Here is a 5,729-nt window from a genome sequence, read left to right on the forward strand (position 1 = left end):
ACAAATCCAAATAAATTTGACATATGCTTTATAAAGCTGTGAAAAAAGAGAGCACTTTGAGGGTTAGGTTTTTGGGGGGACACCCTAGTAGTAGTAGTTATGTCTGTTAAAATAGGCAGGTTTTTTCCTAGTTATGACAGATGAGGGCGCTGTTGCAAATTTCTTGAAGTGGCCAATATGATGAAAGAAATGGGTAGGAGAGGAAGACACCAGAAACATTCTGAGATGGAGTTCAGCTTGCTCCTTCCTTGAAAAATCCATCCTTTCAGAGGACACCTCATAATTGCTTAATAGCCTTTATCACTCTTATTAAGAAACAGCTTAATCCAAATAGATGTGCTGTAAAGAACATTATTTCAACTATCTATGCCAAGGCATAGTCATAAATCAGAAAAGGAGGAACAAATTGTACACTGCAATAACTATTCTTCTACACCACCAAACTTCTACATACAGATAATTTTTTTAGTCACACCCAAGACTGCAACAAAGAAGATGCATACCGATAAACAGGAAAATAAATCTCAACAGAGTTCCTTGTTATTTGTGAAAGTTTTTAACTTTCATCAAGAGTGCACACAACATCCAAGATTTTCCTCTGCGACACGCTTTCCACAGATTGCACATCATCGACAACCTCAAATTTACAGCCACATAATTCTGCTCATGTATAAACACGCGGCGAGTAACTGCCTGATTTATCCCCATTCAAGTCCGATAATACAGGCATCAGGACATGAAAATGCTACCCACAGGTTAGACTCACTCACCTTGATGTTGTAAATTTGCCAGGATTGCGTCGGGACGGGATGCACTTTCAAAGTCACCTGTGCGGATAAGGGGAGAGAAACAAGAAGAAGACAAAGATGGGTCTTTGTGCCAAGACTTAGGGTGTCTCGTGTTATGGAGTGTCTTGTCTGGGATGTGCTCACCTGTGTGACCTAAGATAAGCTTGTTACCGGAAGGAAGCTGAGTACCCAGACATCTGCCGAGAGATGAGGGCCCCCTGTACTTTCCTTTGAGTAACAATGATTACCTGTGCTTTCATTGCATTGCATGTACCGGTATGCACCTGTACTTTCACAGTCACCCGTGTGTGGATGATGGGGTAAAGAAATGAGAACAAGACAACTGGTACCTACACCCTCAAACCTATCATCCCACTGCCTTTTCATTACATTGTCACTAGTTCAAGTGTCGGGTCCTTAACAAAATTCACACAGATGATTAAATTTGTTTTTACAAACCGCTCCATAAATGTCTAGTCCATAGAACATTATTTTTATCGAAAGATATTAACCTGGTGTTACATATATTTGAAGGAGAAAACAATGGGGTTAAAAAAAAAAGAACGTTCAGCAGGTATTTCAAATGTAATACTGAGTTTGAGATAGTAAAGACAACATTTTGGGAAGTTAGAAAGACATCTTAAGTTTATTTTTGCTTCTATCTCAGCCTATGGTTTTTTTTTTTTTATTTGATCCCCCTCCAGACTCAACAATTAAATCTGAGTTTATCTCAGTCTTCAATAAACAAGACACTATTAATTGTAAATTTAAACAGTACAGAAAAAAACATGTTGGGCAGGTTGCAAGTACCAGATCAGTTCCACAAGCTAGATCTACACACAAGTTCACTATTAATTGTAAATTTAAACAGTACAGAAAAAAAACATGTTGGGCAGGTTATCCACAAGCCCGATTTACACACAAGTTTGCAATACTTTAAATCATGGAAAAGTCTGTCATAGGCCATTCGTATTGAGGTTTGTTTAACTCCTTCAGTGCCAATACCTGATATGCATTTATCAGGGGAAAAGGTCATTTTGTTGTAGAATTTCTTTTTCCGTTTTTTTTTTTTTAAATGCCTGAAACCAATTTTTCTTGTATTAATTTCTTATTTAAAAAACATAAACAATCAAAATAAAACAAGAGGTCAAGTCCAATTTTAAAATCCTTTTCTTTCTCTGTATCACAGTGCCCAAATGCTTTCTGCAAGTACTTCTGATCCGGCAGCTTAATTCAAACATTACATTTTGTTCAGTTTGACACATACTTTGCAATTTATCAACCCAGAAACTTATAGTACTGGCCAGCCACACAAAAATTACAATAAGTTAAAAAACAAGAATAAAACGCTGTAATAAAATGCAACGATTTTCTCAAAATAAATCATAATCTCAGCAGGGACTAGCGTGCATTTTATTGCTGGCAATTAACCTAACATTAGCTGGAGCTATCTTTATGCTAGCTGTGATATACGATTTCAGCGACATGGTCTCGTAAAAAAAAAAAACAGCACAAATTTACAACTCTCTGTAGTACTTGTGAACACATGCCCCAAATCCAAGTTCCTGTAAAGGGTCGAGACCTATGGAAGCATTGCCTGATAAATCAAATGCATTCAAGTAGCTGTTACATGTTGAGCCCTGGGGATGGGAATTGAGAGGAGGGGTGGAGAAGGGGACCAAGCTCTGAAAGTTATCAAATAATTATATAAATGCAAACAATTTTGCTTTTTTTTCTTCTGAATTCATGCCTATTTTGAAACACTTGCTTTGACCTACTGCAGTCAGTAATACACTGCTTACCATGCTAATTGAACAGAACAAAGCTGTATTCTTTAACAAAAAACACAAAAAAAACCCACACAAACAGCCCAAAAGCCTGAACAACCCTAACAACCCTAACAAACAAACACATAAGAAAACCCCAAAACCGCACCCTCCTCCCAAGTTGATATCTCTCATTCATTGCTATGCATGAAGATTACAATGCACTCTAAACTTGCATACTGAAATTTCTGAAATAGGAGCAGGATGACTCTTCTAATTAATTCAACAAAATTCAGCAGTTGCTTATCACATTATGTATTATTTATTTCATGTCTCTTTGGAAAGTTCACAGCTAAGGTCATGATTGAAAATTCCTTCTTGAGGTATAGGGGCCTAACAAATTTCTGTCTAAGTTGCATTTTCCACAAAGTTGTAAAAAAACAGATTTGAGAATATTTTCAAATACAAGACGGAAAGAAGGATTACTTTGCTTGAACCCAGTGTAATAAAACTATACCATTTGACTTGATAGTACAGTCTACTGAACACTAAACTCCATCATATTTTAAAGTTGTAACTCCACTTATGGACTGAATTCATAACAAAGAAATGCATAACTATAGTCCATGTATCAGAAAGCAGACACCATCAACTAGACATTGCTGCTTATTATCAATCATCGCGCAGGCTCTCTAGATCCTGCGTTGACATGTAATGCTACTGAACCTCTTACCTGTTAAGACAAACAATGCCAGCCGATGACAGCATTATATTCTGGATGTCATCCAGGGAGGATAAAATATCATGCAGCGGGGCAGGTACCCAGAACGTGGCTCTGGAGTCATCAGTACTTTGCAGCACTTTGCATAGGTGTGATACTGCTGCCACTGTGGTGACATAGGCCCACCATCAAACGCTATCCTCGAGAGATGTACATGGGAAGTTTTAGCTGAACTGACAATAAAAGAGAAAAAGACAAATGCAAAAATTAAATATTTCCAGTTAGATGCAGAAAAAAAAATCCAGGGGTAACATCTGACATGTACCATTTGGTTTTGAAACCCGTATCTGTTTTACGCAACAGAATAACATAAGAAAACTAAAAATAGTTTTGTGGTGTTTTTTACAAGTACAGTTAATATCTCAGGTTCAGTGGTGTGTACTCTTCAAAATAGCTTAAAACGCTCTTTTGAAATTATTGCTTTATCATTTGTATAAATCATCACCTTGACTTTTGAGAATGTTGCTAAAATGTATAGGTACTGAAACAAAATAAACAAAATAGGAAATAATGTTACAGACTTTTGAGACTTCTGTTAAAGTCTCTTTATAACTATATTGTAATTTATACATAACTCAATATTACTTTGCTTCAGGCTTTAAGCACCAGTCATGCATTTCTCTCATATCTTTCAATTCAATAGAAATAGTTGGAAGTGGAATGCACAGTCAACATCTATGGGCCAGGTTTAAGTATTTCTAAACGTTTTACAGACCCATGCTTTAAAAAAAAACATTTCAACAAAGGAAAGCAAATAAACCAGTGAGAGTTGACTGATGTTAACATAAGGTGACGAATTTTAGAAATCCAACTTTTCTCTTGGTGCCGTTAAGCATAAGTACCCCTTTCAAAAGTGTGCTTGGTTGGTCATGCATACAAATCTGTTCGTAATTTTGATGTTCTGCTCACAAGAAAGATTTGTTTTCTTAGTGCAAACAAAATATGGAAGCAAACTGCATGGCCATATAGTCCAAAAGATAAGTTAGATTTTTCTAAAAGTTATATGATGAGTAAGTTAGTTGATTTACTATCCAAAAATCAAAAGGAAAAGATTCACACCACTGAAGTTGACTGCTGTAACCCACTGCTGTGAAACTTTTGGAAATACTCAACATTTTCTGGTGCCTAGACTACTTGGAAAGTGGTTTTGGTTGGTTAGTCTTGCATGTATAGCAGCCTGGAAAAGAGTAGGCCTATTGACTTGCAATCCAATAAATTGCAAATTGGTGCAGGCTTTTTCATCCAGATCTTTACAATCAAAAGTGCAAAATTCTATTATTAGGGCCTATACACAAAGACTCTCAGTTAAAGCAGAAAATAAGTTGCTGAACCTTTAGCTTAAGCTGCTTGTATAGCTGTCTATTTAAATCAAAGACATCAAAGGGAGACCAGGTATGCTTTTGTATGCAGCTACAGTACTACATGAATGTCCTGTCCAGCGTCCATGACCCGAGTGTAGGGGGCCTACACTAAAGCGTGCCTAAATCTGGGCCATCTATTCATAAGTGAATTGATCAGTTGCAAGTTACCACATTCAATGGAACTTGAATAGTTGGCTGTATTTGGCAAACTAATTTACTTTCTTAAATTCAGTACTGTAAAAAGAAACATGTAGGCCTAGGCCTGTCTGATGAAAATGTGCTACCCGATTAATAATACATCATAATTCTAATAGTCCGAAAAAGTGGGACTCTCAATCTGGAAGATCCTATCCTCAATTCTGGTTGCAGGGGGAAAAAAATATTTGTTTTGCCCATTTTCTAGGAGAACGTAGGAATAAAGATAGAAATCTGCCAGAGAATTTGTACAAGGGTGTATATCAAGCCCATGCAACCAAAACAGGTAAATGCTTTACCAGCGTACTGTTAACTGAAATTTTGAGAATACCTTGGGTTGTCCTATTTACTGCCCCCTTTCCCGGTTACTTCAACTTTCTACCGCTACCTATGTTGTGTCAGTAGGATGTGGTGATGTTGACAGGAGGACATGTCTTAAAACTTTAATCAGTGTTTTTTTGTGTTTAAATAGCACAAAATCGCCTCCCTTCATCATAGACATTTTGTACTTACTTGGACTTGGAGATACCCTTTCCGCTACTTTATCTAGGCTCAGCAGAACTATCACTTCTGTTTTTGCAGGCTACTTTTTAGTAGTAGGAATCTATAGGCGCGCAAACTTTAAGTTTAAGTTTTAAGAAGTTCGAGAAAAAAATACCAAAAAGACAAAACTGGTCGTCTTGTATACCGCCCCCTGTTGACCGGCTTTTAACTAGGTGAAGTTGCACGCACGGTCTCCCATAAACGGTGTCAATATTAACTCCCAGCTTGCTATAAAGTACAAATTTTGCAGGGAAACTTGAGGTACATGTACAAAAAACCAACAGTCTCTTAATAT

At 37.0% G+C, this 5,729-nt stretch overlaps 1 long non-coding RNA gene across 1 annotated transcript; it reads right to left on the bottom strand.

Moving 5' to 3' along the window:
• Window positions 1-770: 770 nt before the first annotated feature.
• Window positions 771-5,729, bottom strand: LOC119728660. Its single transcript, XR_005271112.1, has 3 exons — window positions 5,405-5,729; window positions 3,288-3,508; window positions 771-827 (listed from the first exon to the last, which is right to left on the bottom strand). It is a non-coding gene; the product is annotated as an uncharacterized LOC119728660 (long non-coding RNA).

The sequence above is a fragment of the Patiria miniata genome, unplaced genomic scaffold (assembly GCF_015706575.1).
Source record: "Patiria miniata isolate m_02_andy unplaced genomic scaffold, ASM1570657v1 HiC_scaffold_20, whole genome shotgun sequence".
NCBI classification, from domain to species: domain Eukaryota; kingdom Metazoa; phylum Echinodermata; class Asteroidea; order Valvatida; family Asterinidae; genus Patiria; species Patiria miniata.